This window comes from Hylaeus volcanicus, chromosome 5 (assembly GCF_026283585.1).
Source record: "Hylaeus volcanicus isolate JK05 chromosome 5, UHH_iyHylVolc1.0_haploid, whole genome shotgun sequence".
NCBI lineage: Eukaryota > Metazoa > Arthropoda > Insecta > Hymenoptera > Colletidae > Hylaeus > Hylaeus volcanicus.
Genome location: NC_071980.1, coordinates 23911978 through 23925899, shown reverse-complemented (window position 1 = coordinate 23925899; position 13922 = coordinate 23911978). Strand labels below are relative to the sequence as shown.

At 40.5% G+C, this 13922-nt stretch overlaps 1 protein-coding gene and 1 long non-coding RNA gene across 4 annotated transcripts in view; both read left to right on the top strand.

The window, feature by feature from the left end:
* Positions 1-13922, top strand: part of LOC128876968 (uncharacterized) — a 321109-nt gene that overhangs the window by 79464 nt on the left and 227723 nt on the right. The gene's annotated exons all lie outside the window — the stretch shown is intronic.
* Positions 1-13922, top strand: part of LOC128876977 (uncharacterized) — a 46453-nt gene that overhangs the window by 25262 nt on the left and 7269 nt on the right. Inside the window, exon 3 of the long non-coding RNA XR_008457166.1 lies at positions 2363-2413. This is a non-coding gene — a long non-coding RNA (uncharacterized LOC128876977). The remainder of the gene's footprint in view (positions 1-2362; positions 2414-13922) is intronic.

The window sequence follows — 13922 nt, the reverse complement described above, 5'->3', positions numbered from 1 at the left end:
GTCTTCGACGGTGTCAGATTCTCGATCGGATCAAAGGATGATTTCTTCGGCATATGCGAGACGATGGAACCGGATAAGGGGGATTAGGTAAGATAGGATTTGGAAAAGTGGAGTAAGTCACTTGACTGAAAAGCATTCGTGAAACGTTGGGACGAAAGGGTTGCATCGTTGGGATAATTTTATAAATAGGGAGTCGAGGAAGTGGATAGTTTTTATTGTTTTATTTATTCTATATTGCTTAATTAAGGATAAAGGATAATTTTGGAGCAGCCTCTAGCGTGCATTTAAATTCTAGTTTTTTAAAAGTACAACTTAAAACGAGTTCTTACACCGTTTTAACAATTTTTATGCGATTAAAATAGTTTCGAATTTTTGAACTTAACTTCTCATGCGTTGTTTATTAAAACACTGTAGAAGAATAAATTGAATACAGTCTAATAAGTTCATTTACTCTCTGCTAGTTAACACGATAACCAAGGCGATCGATTCAAACATGTACTTTGGACTTCTTTTCAAAGTTACTGGATCGTCGATAACGTTTCTGCTGCAACTTATGGTGAAAATTGTTAGGATAGGGAACCAGTCTTCACTCCTTATTTTCAAAGACACAGCGGTATGGATAAGAGACACAAGTCAAACGTCAGTAATTTGTCTTAAATCTGTTAAAAACAAATCTTAAAAATTTCCCCTTTTCGATCAAGTTCTCGAGTTAAATTTCACCCATTACTGGTTTGCTCCTTACGTAGTTTCAATCCGGTCTCGCTCAAAGACCGTTCGGCCAGGTAGATCACGACCTCCCCTTATAAGAAATAATTGACCCGATATCAGAACCGAGCAACGATTTTCCACCGGGTGTAATAAATTACACGCCACGGTGTGCCGTAAGTAACGCGAATATTCTATTCTACGGCGAGCGTGAGTCCGGGGGATGGCTATCGCTGGTAATTTATAGGGAATCAACGGTATCGTAAAACACAGAACGGTGACCGTGATGCCGTGCACGCAGCTCGAAAATGGAGTTACACGGGCGAACGGGTAACGTCGCTAATTTATTAGATTCTAGAATGCGCACTCGTAATCTCATCGATCGATGTATTTGTCCAGCTGAGTGCACCCGTTAATCTTGCGCAAATGAAATAATGGTTTCAAGCTTTATCGACGGATAATGAATTTTAAATCGGATCAATTCTCGACGGCATTAATTCCGCGTTCGCCGCGCGTGATCCGAGACTGGATTGCAAATTAGATTATCTATCTCTATCTCGGTCTGTCACACCCCCTCCCTGCTTTCCCTTCTCCCTCGGCTCTCTCCATTCATTTTCCTTTATTTATGTCCTTTTTTCCTCTGACAGACCCGTACGGCGAGCGAGTATTCGTACTCGTCTGCTGACTTCAGATTTTTCATATTCCTTTTGGGACAAATGTAGAATCGTCGTCGATCAAAAACATGCTGGCGAGTTCTATAATAAATTGAAATCAATCTAAAGCTTAATTAATTTACCCTACATATTAATATCAGTACAAGCTCGGCAGAACATATTTTGCTGAAAAGGTAAATCGCACGAGTTTGAAGACGACTAGTTGGAAAAGGAGTGCGAACATACTTCTGTGACTCATTGTATCTGGGCTTCGAGTCGATGCTAGATAGCACGATAGCACGAATAGGAATAAAGGCGCGGCTAACGCGCCTCATTTCTGCATAATAAAAGTGGAAAACCATGAGATACGGAATCTTAAACAAACTTTGTGTACCTTTTAAACCGTAACGTGAAATAAACTTCTTTAATCGGCGCCCCGCGTTCCTTCTGTCGCGCGTTTTTCCTAATTGGCACTTGTATCCGATTGAGCGCCCGTTTCGCCATGTAAATTTTTCTGATTTACATTTCACTTCTCGGCCGACCCTTTTTCGTTCCTCGATACCTCTGCCGACGGGTTACATCTGGTTTCGTTACCAACGCTATCTGTTATCGGAAACGGTTGCTCGTTAAAGGAAACACGCGCCCTGTAATTTTGTTCGAATTTCTCCTGTTTTAAGGGATTATAGTAAGGCTCCTTACAAGTAGGTCGCAGAGTACCGTCTGTCGATACGGTTCGTGGTTCTTGTACAATAATACAAAATAAATCTTGCACTTATATTAGAAAAAAATTGAATTGTTCCTTTTGAGCAGTATTTCCATCAACTTTATAAAAATATGTTAATCCATAAAGAACTTCTTAAACGTCTTCTTATAAATAATGCAGACGAAAGAAACTAAATTACAATAAATCTTTCTTGAAAATGACAAAATTGTACTATCTTATACAGCGCTTTGCTTCCGATTCATTGCCCAGACATTAATTACAGTTTTCATTTCTGTTACAGGTATGTACATTAATTCATACAGTCTCGGTAATCCTCCCTGAACAAGCATGGGTAAGTGTTTCTATCGTTATCGCGAGTAATAGACCCCTCTTAACCTGGCACAACCAAATCGGCAGAATCATATCGGACTTGGTGGGATATTTATTTTGTTCTAATTGGTACCACAAATAGTAATTTTGTACCTCCTGCCATTTTCAAGAAAATCGTGGCGCTGCTAGCTTAATATTAAAAGTCACTTAGCAACGAGTAAATTGTTTAAAACTTATAACACGTTACGAGGCAATATTAAAGAAATTTTAATGATTAAAAGCAGAATGTATCAATCAGGGTGGAGTAATTGCTTCCTCGCACCCTCCTCCGGGTGGCGCCTTCGAGGTGGACGAATGGCTGTCGTAAATTCGATTAATCCCGCAGCAATTTACAATTCGAGATGCACCGGTTAAATAATTACTTAGCAAAGTTCCGGGGTTTGCGCGGGGTTGAAGGCGGGAGCCGTGGTAATGCGCGATAATTCGTTGCTATATGTTTGCACTCGTTCGCGGCGACCGCAGTTTTATGGCCGTGTTATCGACGTCGTTATCGAAATTACCGACCGCCATGATAAATGGAGTCGAGGGAATTGCTTGCCTAATTTTCTCGCTCGCCTCGAACATCGTCCGCGAAAGTAATCGCGAGCGTCGCGTCGACGGCAATTTTTCCGCCCCCGTCCTGCACCCCCGCACCGCCCCGCGTCGCACACATTTTCTGTCACAGAAGATTGGTTTTGTTCCGTCGCCCATCGACTTCAATCGTCGATTCGCTTGGTCGACTGTTTCTCGTATCGATACGTTGATGGATTTCGCTGAGCCAGAAAATGAAAATGCGTTTCGCCGTGCCTCGCGTCGACGAACAACGAAGCAAAAAATGTTTATCATTATTGCCACTCTTTTTCCTGGCCTTCTTTATCAAGCAATTGTTTTGCTGCAAATGGACGAAAATTGAATGTGATACTTGGCTGTTTCCTGTATTCATGTTTCTCAATTCTGAATAATTTTGCTACCTTTATATAATGCTATTCTTCGATAAAAATGTTTTAGTATTATTTAAACAATAATCTTATTTATTATCATCGATCATTTTTAAAATGTATTATTTTTATTTACTTATTTGTGCACATTTATTTGCAGTCATTATTATTCATCAAATTTTCGCTGTTTTCGTTCGGTAACAAATGTCTGTTATACTTATAATCGATGAAAATATATTATATTAATAATATTTGGAAACAAATTGTAAGTCATTTATACCCAATCTCGGGTCTAATTTCGAGTAAAATCGAATAAATTCGAATTTCATATTCTTTACTCTGAACGTATAACATCCAACTTTCTTAAAAAGAAAATGGTTCTTGAACTCTTCGGAATGCTTCAAATATGTCTCTATTTGATCTCCAACTTGGAGTATTATTCTCACAAACATTCCCGAACAATCGGCTCATTCATTCACCGCTTAACACAACCGTTTTATTAAGATGTTGAATGTATTAATCGGAACGACGTGAAACGCTGCACGGCAGTTGCATTTCCTTGGGAACACAGAGATCTTTGTGCCGTGCGCTCAGCCAGGGGAACCTAACGAGAAAATTATTACGTTCAAGCCTCTCGCGATGGCTTTAATCGAAGATGTCGAAACCCTAGTCGGTCGTAATGTGTTTAGCGGGTAAGTTTCGATTCGCAACCGGGGCGTCGAGCGCAGTTACTTGGATTTGTATTGTGAGATGGGCGAATTGACGGTAAGTGGAATGGTAAGAGGATAGAAGAGGGTGGACGGGCCATGTTAACCCAGTTTCTATCCAAGTGATCAATACGGGAACGTTTGTACACCGTCCCAGCCACTTATCCGTCTGGAAAGGTTCGCGCGTTGTTTATCCATCGTGGCTAGATAAATGTTATTCTCTTTATGCTCGAGGAACTCGCGAGTTGGAATATTATTTTCGTTGATTTCGAAGTACAGCTTCGCGTGCGATTATTATTGCAATGCGTGGCTATCGCGGAAGTGTGCAGTGACGCATAATTAATTGCAACGTCATCCGTTTGAATAATTTCATTTACGTGCGAGGCTTTCTGTTTGTCTGCTCTTAGGGAGTCGGAATGATACATACGTAACGTGAAGAACAAGTCAAATCAAATTAATATCTCTCAGTTGCAAAGTAATTGCTATATTGTGGATATTTATGCATTTGCACTACTTGTATACATACAAAAATGAACAAGGACGTGTACGAATGTACAAATATATAAAACATCAAAAATAAAGGACTTTTATTTTATTTTCACTTTAATCTGATTTTCTTTTCCATCCGTGGGTACAAAAATATAAATTAGCATAAACATCCACGAGTCGAGTAATCGTTTATCCGTACCGAACAAGGACAAACACGAATCGCACAAGATAGAGTTGACTTCCAACGCGAATTCCATCGCGATAAACGCACCACAGAGCGCGGAAATCAACTGCTCGGAAGCATAAAGTCGTCCGCGCGACGAACATACCGATTCCCATGTAAAAACGATTCCGCAGCAATGAGCATCATTTCAAGGCTCGTTCGCGTCGTCACGCCGGCACGAGCCTCTATTTTACGGGCGGAGGCGTCCATTCGGAGCGAATAAAAAACAAAATCCTTCGGGCTGGGCTGCCGGGGCGTTCTTCTTCGACGAACAAATAAAGGACAACGCGGACGCGCGAGACGCTGATAACTGCTTCCACGCGGAGAAGCAGATTCCCGCCGCGAGGGTGTGATTTCTACGCGTAGCCATCGTTCCCAGCGTGTTACCGCTTCGGAGTGAGATCTACAGGATGTTTAACATGCAAGTGGGCAATCTTTTAGAGGATGATTTTAGTGGTCAGTCGAAAAGGAACGCGAGGAATGATAAGATTGCGTTCGAGGCTTTCTTATTGTTCGATTTACAGTAATGTCCATCAGATTGAGACGATGTTATCCTCATCACGAACTGCGAGACTCGACCATATCTCTGGCGATGTCTCAGTTTGCGAATGAGTTTCTCGCTTGTTTTCACATTTATTTAAATTTTCTTAAAAACCACCTTTGTAAAGCTTCCACAAATCTTCTTTACATCTAGCGAGAGTCGAATAATAAACAGACTTCCGATAAAATACCATGGCCCGGAATAAACTATTTGCAAACGTGACACTCAGCCACGGGCGAATGTATCAAACAATCCTATTAATAAAATAGTCGCCACTTTGTATGTGACACAAAAAGAACATGTTAGACACGGGGTTAAGTGGAATGCAAAAGATGTTCTCTCCACCTATGATTTTCTCGCGACTAGCTATCCTATTTCATAACGCGAAAATTAACGTCAAAGCTGAACAACGTGTAGTGCCGTTCGTCTTCTGCTTTCCTCCTTTTCGAATAACCTTCTAGCCTACCTTACCTTTGACTACCAATGACGGGTCACGACTCGCCGCATGAAACGGTGGGCAATCATTTCCTCGTGATCTTTCATCCCTCCGTTCAAGACCTATCACTTTCTACGAGCACACGTGTTGGCAGGCAATTTTGAGCGATACGTTCACAGAAGTAGTTTGGTACAGGGCAATATTTTATCCGAACAATGGAAAACGCTCGAAACCAACGTATGGCAATTTATTCGTGACGTTTATTTCGTTGAACAATTAAATTTTTATTTATTCATTGTAAAGTATTACATTCCAAAGGTTTTATAAAACGGGCTTTAAAATGTTGCTTTTCAATTAAACACAAATGGTATGGAATGTACTTGATTCTTTAATTTTAAATGAAAATACACGTGAAGGTGATATCTGGTTTGTTATTTAAAAAAAAAAAAAAAAAAAACCCCCCTAATTAATATCATACATAAACCTAAATAGGAATTTATTTTACTTTGCAAATATTATAATACGAACTTCACTTCCAATATTTTTTTATATTATTGCATACTGTGTGCATTTTATAGTTACGTGCACATTGAAATTTGCGAAAAATCTATACAAATCCTACTTATCATTTAATGGTTCCAACATCGCTATTTTATTTAATGAATCTAAACAAAAAACCTAAAGATGTTCTGACTTTTGGAAAGCCCTATACTGCTCAACTTTCAATTTTTATTTGTCAAGTAATATTGTAGTACATTTTTAATTCGTTCCTTTGCCTTCAACTGGCATCACTATAACGACATACATTGTAAAACTGTTCCTGATGTAAAATAGTACTATCGACTCGCATTCCTAACTTCAGCATCCAGAATAATATCGTTACTCGCTTGAGTATACAGCAGTTAAAAGGTTAAGGCAGGATCTTATGCCTCTTATACCAGTGAGAACGTTCCCCATAATCTCCACGGGAGGATGAACCGTGACAAGCGTAATAATCACGAGCTAGGAAATTGCCTTTTCGATTTGCTAAACAGATAATTAATTACAGTGATTGACGGGCCAAATAACCCATTCAGTTAGCTTTGAACGATTTCGCAACATCGACGCTTAGCGTTGCCGACTGGTTCAAACGTTCGATGTTTATGTTAAACAGCCGCAGCCTTCTAAATCCACGACCGAATACAGCGATATCCTTCGAGTTACTACAAATTCTCTCCTAGAAAATAAAATCAGTTACGTCTATTTGAGTCACTCAACAAAGATTATTCATTAGACGGTGGATCCTCATGAAAAATAAAATCTTTCCAAACGTACAGCTACAAAAATTGAACCTAAATAGGAATTTATTTTACTCTGCAAATATTATAATACAATCTTTACTTTCAATATTTTTTTTTTTATACTATTCCGTACTGCGTGCATTTTATAGTTTCGTGTACATTTAAATTTCCTATAAATCCATACAAATCCTAGTTATTATCTAATGGCTCCAACATCGCTACTATATTTAAAAAATCTAAACAAAACTTCCATCGAGTAAATTGCTTTGGGGGGGAAAAAAAAGTTGTTGAATATAGCTATGATTTTCATGCGTTCAACGTAGCTTCCACCTTCTAATTTTGCGATAGTGGCAAGTAATGACCCCGAAGGTATGAAATGATAACGATACAGGAGAGAGATCACAACTTGATACGCGGCAGGCGATCGAGGCGAATCGAGGTGCGTGGCTGCGGTGCATTTTAATCAAATTCACGGCTGACACGGTGTTACACGGATCACGTTTACCGAGTTACAAAGGTAAACCATAGCCGCTCTTTCTCGTCTGACCTTACATCTCGCAGGGCCCGTAGCCCCTCTCGACGAAGGGCTTCGTAGGGCATTACTCTGGTAAGCCTGACTTGGCAAGCAGATCCCGCGGGTTACAGTTAATTGGCTTCGGCGCGTTCAGGCGAGGACGTGTGCACCTATCCACGGTGCAACGCATGCACGCGCCCCGATGCAAGCTCATGCAGACAACAGCGAGACGAGTCCTCTGTACGTACACACGTCGGAGTCATTCACAACGCGTGCACGTGTCACGCCGCGTCTGCTTGACTGGCGAGATCAAAAGTCATTACTGACGGCGGTCACGTTGTTAACGGGCTTTTTTTTTTACTCTGTTGCTCCTCGAGTTTAACGGCGACGCCGGCGTGTCTCCTAATCGAATTACGCGTGTTCGATCGGCCATCGAGATATCGTTGCGCCAGCCAGGGATCCGTGCGAGTCCCAGCCATTTTTTAAGGAACAAACCAATCAACTAGAGAGAAATTACTCGTGCGAATCATGCTCGTTAGAAATGATCTAGGGAAGAATTGTTTTGGAATACTTTGATTCGTACGAGTATTTATTTTGATAATACGAAGACGATATTTAAAGAAGTCCACGTTTTTAGGTTAAAGAATTAAATTGATGATTTGTAGTGCAAAATAATATTCATTTGTTATTATAGGGATATTCTTATATAAATGATATTATTTTATAGATAACTTCTTTTATAATTACATATACTTCTCCCTTTTATTCCCAACAGCCTCTTTAAACTCATCTTTGTTTTATCAAACCGAAGGGATCACAAAATATACAGTTGAAAACATTGTAATCAACCCAACTAATCTCCAAAATAAAGCACACAAAAACGAAACAAATCTTACATGGAATTATATTAAAATAGAAATGGCGGTAAATTAAGCAAATCAAGATGCAATAAATTCCCTCAAAAAAACGTAAAATAAACCCGAGACATTCCACTTGCGAAGTAAGAAATGTAATACATTCAGCTCGAGATCGTTATCGCGTCAACGTTGCACGTTTTCTAGAACAGTTTAAACAATTTCTGCGGCTGGAGAAAAGCGACGACGTTGCAGCACGGCGCGGCGATTAAATCAACGTAGTAAATTTCGTTGGCGACGGAAAAGAAATGTAAACGAGACCGTTTAATTCGTCTAAGAGATTCCTTTTCCTCGTTAGCGTTGGTATCGGTCGACACAATCGTATAGTTTTCCGCGCGGTGTCCGTGGCATGCGATCGCTCGACAAATATTGGAGGCTGGGCAACGATCTTGCCAGGGCGGTGAGCCGAAGTTTACACCGGTCGGTTAACTGGGAAATTAAACGTTGCGCTTCGGATTAAGCCTCGGCGCGGTGCAAGTGTCGGCGCGAATTTAATTAAATAGTGATAAACGCGTGTAAAGTCGGGGCAAAGCCTGGCGTGGCGAACTGCTCGTGAAACGACCGTTGAAATACTTATCTGTTGCTCGAGGATTCTGTTAAGCGTTAATCCGCGCTGACGATTCCCACGGGGCTTTTTAAACGTCTTCGTGCGTTAATCTCTTCGGGCTTGCCGTACATTCCGATTTACGTGGGCTGGAAGATTATTCCGCGACGCGAGATAAGCATTCCTTGAAAATAATAACTGTCGCGTACGTACGGAGCATTTCAAATGAATGTTTTCGTGGAGAGTGACACGTTACATGGAAAATTGTTTTTATTGTTCGGAGGCTAGTGTAATTATTGGATTTTTTTAGATTAGTTTGTAATTACCTCGAAGATTTCTTATCAGTGATACTGAACAGAGGTCGGAAAAAGTGATTCTTTTATCGCGGTATATTAATTTAGACATGAATGAAGTAAACCAATAACGAAAGCGATATCGATATTTCGTCGGCCAATAGCAATCTGGGAATCGAGTTCCGCCACTTGTGCAGCTCTCTCGCATCCCATCTCGGTGTAATTGTCAGGCAAACAGGAGCTCCGCGTGCCGAAACGAAGTTTGCATTGGTTAGTTAACTGGAAAATTACATGTTGCACTTTCGGTTAAGCGTCTTGGCACACAAGTGCACGCGTGCAATTACGGAGCGGGCAACCTGCAAGCGGATAGCCGTCTATCCGGCGGTATCTACCCCACGTGTACCTCGGCCAGGATATCGCGTGCGGACAATGATCGCAAATTAGCGATTGCAAATTATTAACGAGGCACGCAGGAAGACGTGATCTTCGGCGAAGTTGTCGGGATCGACCTCCTGCGACGAACACACTATGCCGTCGCTCAGGCCTCTATCTAAATAATTAAAAGTGGGGCGCCGTATTGGCTCTTGTTGTCTCGTGAAACGAGGAAGTATCGGAGGAAGTAGCGGGAAGTGTCGCGTTCATGGAGTGATATGAGTGAATATTATAGCTTGTACGTATACAACACTATTTTACAGATCATTGAAAATTTCTCATTGTTTCATTTGTCACTGTCTCATGTTAATTGTTTTAAATATAATAATAACATGGATTGTAGGACGAATATATAATACAGTGTTGTTTATCAAATCATTTTCTTATTTGTTGACTCATTCGTTTACGTGAGAAAAGAAAACTTGACAGTGGATTGACATTTTTTAAAGCAATGATTAATTACGTACATTTTAAGCACACGTTCATTATTTTAAATAGAACGATAAAATGAATCGATAAATGAATACAATATAAATAACAATGCAGTCTTGTTTAGCAAGTTGTTTATTTATTCGTTGACTCACTTAGTTATTTTTCGATACAAATAAAATTATTATGAATACAAATTTAAGAAAGGAAAAGTGGTTAACAATTAATATCTAAATGTAATAATACGTGCTTGTAATAGTGTTTTCTTGTCAATATTTCAAACATTTTTAAAGCTATCACAATATTCAGGCCGTTGAGGATTGCCAATCCTATCGAGAGATCTTATGTCATGAAATACTTGAAATAACTCAAGTCTTAAGATTGAACGTACTTTTGCCCAGCATGAAAAGTTGCAAGGAAACGTGTTCAAGTCCCCATCACGGTTTACAATCGCGTGGAGTTGGTGTCGACGAGAACATTTCCTGGATTCGCGAATGTGCCCACTTAATTAACGCCGATTGTTGCTATATTATATCGCATTGTATCGCGGAATCCCGAGGATTTTCAGATTACCAACGCGGTTCATGGTATTCTCGTGTATTTAGCCTTTCATCTCGAAGCAGTCGTGACATCGTTGCACCTCGATAGGGTTACCTGGGCCGTCTAACTGCAGCGTTCCGCTATCGCCGTAAATTAAGAGTGACTGACAGACATCAGAGAGGAATTCCAAGGGGTTCTCGCAACGTTGCTTTGTACCGTGCCGCGTGCACAGCGTCCGTGCACTTTGATCGTTCACTGTCCATTATTACGATTGTACTTGCGGCATCGTTCTGCGAATAAAATAATTTCCTTTATAACGAGGCTGAAAGACCGTCGGGGACGATAAGGATCCGAGCTAACCGCTGGGATCGTCCGATAATAACGAACCGCGTCTCTTGCCGTGATTCGTTAATAGAAATGTTTGCGTGTGAAATTCTCCGTTCAGAATGCACGTCTAGTGATGCAACCAGAAACTTCAAATAGATGATCATGTTTTTTATATGTACATTCAAAAAAAAAACCTTGAAAGAAGTTTGTTTCATGTCAAATCCAGTCACATTTCACATATTGCGCCGCCATATTGGATTTCTAAATTTGGAATTGAAATTTGGAATCAGCGACCCCGTATACCAAGTTTCATTCAAATCATCATTTTTCGCATTTTCGTCAGAAATATTGCAGACGCCATTTTGAATTTTTGAATTTTGAGTTCAGATTTGGAATCAGCGACCCCAAAAACCCCTGTATACCAAGTTTATCAAAATCGTTCGAATCGTTCATTAAATATTCAAGACAAAATATCTAAGGGTTACTTGTCAACTTATTCCCCAACCCTTTCCTCCAAGAAATACTACAAAACACATTGTGTTTACAATTTTTTTACTACTTTACTACGTAGTGCGTACGCACTTCCGGGTGCGAATGTAGGTCATGGATCAGTCACTCATTCATAATTTTCAATTAAATAGGAAACTTTGAGGTGTCATAGCTCGGCGTAGAATCGTTGGATTATTTGATTCAAACAAAATTCAAATTAAAAAGTAGAATTTCTACTATCTAATGAATACTTACTTTCAGTGTGAGATATTTATGAACAATTGTGTTGTTTATTGTTCCACTGAAAAGTGTAATCTGTTGTAGCTCGGCGTGGAATGGTCGGATTTGTTTCAAACAAAACTCAAATTGAAGAGCAGTATTTCTACTATATACTATATAGTTATTATCATTGTTAGATACTTTTAAACATTTGTTTTATTTATTACTGTACTGACCAGAAATATGATTTCTATTGTAGTAGTTGACATCATGCTGGTAGGTAACCTACGGTTCTAGGATGTAAATATTAATACCAAGAGCACGATAGGATGCTGGTGAAGACGTTAAAACTAAATATATAACTTACGTAATTATAATAATATTAATTTTCCGGAATCCCAAACGCGACATTACTTTTGCACCAATAGATCCGCCAAAAGAGATTATAATCACGAGTTAGCGCATTCATTCCTACGGCATCGGATTCAGAATTCACCATCTAGATTAATTTCGTATCGTCTGAAAATTGTATGCAATCGTCTTGGCAGCCAAATCGTGTTCAGGAAGAACCCAATCCCAGCGATTCGCGTTTCTGCAATGGAAGGTATAAATCACGTCTGGCGCACAGCCGGTTGAAATAACGCCCGATCGTTTCATCGTACACTTTCTTCCCGTCTATTGGTCAGCGCCTCGATATTTATTTCTCGCAAAGGAAAGCAGAGCGTACGGAGGATCGCTTCGGAGCGGCGAGATCGAGGAGGACGGTGGCGAAGAAGAGGAAGAGGCCACGTAAGGTCGCGAGCGGCCATTATGCAGCAACAATAGCCTCATTGTCCACTGTTGGCAATGTGACATGCCTAAGAGGCCTAGCTAGGCATCTCAGATCGTATCGCGCGATAATATTGTCCTGTATACTGCTCACTGCCAGCTCTCCTTCCTAACCTTCCGCTATTCCTTTCCCATACCGTGAGGCGTCCTCCTGTCTCTTCCTCGCTCTCGGTCTTTCCTCACTTCGCGGTTGACGTGAAATATTTTACGTCGGTCGTTCCTTCGGAACGTGCCGGATATCTTTTACGAGCCTTTCGTACACTTTTTCCGCGGAATAAATTATTCCCGGCAATATAACCTCGGTATTCTGCTGCGCTCGAATTAGACATCTTCCCCTGGTAACGATCCTTCCACCGAGACATTCCTAGGCTGTGGGTGTAGCGTGCCTGAAAGGGTAATTCCCCTGACGTTGTTTGCGCGTGGTTTCGTTGCTAAGAAAATATCCAAGAATAAACGTCCTTACGGCGCATATGATTAGAGTTGCACTGAGCGCTTTGAGTATACGACCTTGATGTACCTGAGAACGAACAGAGACTTTGGCTCCTGATAAGAGGTAGAGAACTACGGTCAGTGGCCCCTAGACCTTAGGATGTTGTAGGCACTATGGTTTCCAAGTTCCTGCACTACGATTTCGAGTGCACAAGGATATATCATCTGGCGTTATTGTTTCAAGCTTCATTAATAAGAAGCAACTTGAGAATAAATATTCTTACAAAGCATATGAGCAGAGAACGAAAAGAGGTCTAGTTTTCTGAGTATGAGTTTTTATAGTAAAGAACTGTGGTTAGTGGTCTCTAGACTTTAAGAGGCTAAAGGCATTGTTGTTATTCAGACTCTACGCTACATATTTGGATTGTCTATCCTTTCTTGTGATTGTTTGCAGCTTCCTTGATTAAAAAAATACACACAAAAATAAACATGCGTCACCATAAACATCATACCACATCCATACATCAGAGAACGAGGAAAGGGCTAGTCTCCCGACTTGACTTTCAATAGAAGGTAGATCATGCTCGGTGATCCCCGGATCTAGACTGTTATAGGCATTATTTAGCCCCAGGAACTCCTATGTGCCTCCTGCGTTGAACGTCTAATATATGTACCGTGTCCAAACCCATCCAAGCTACGCGTGACTTCTCATATTCGCAATCTCTGCGTCACTCATTCTCATAAACACTGTGTCATTCACGCTCTATGAAGTCTGTGTTATTCCAGCCTCCCTTCTATATGAATTCAACGAGTTACTCTCCGGGCAATCCTGTCTTGTAATGAAATCCTACCTTCGGGAAAGTTACTTCCAACCACAACAACGCAGATCTAGCTTGATGACCCGAGGTATTAATTATTTC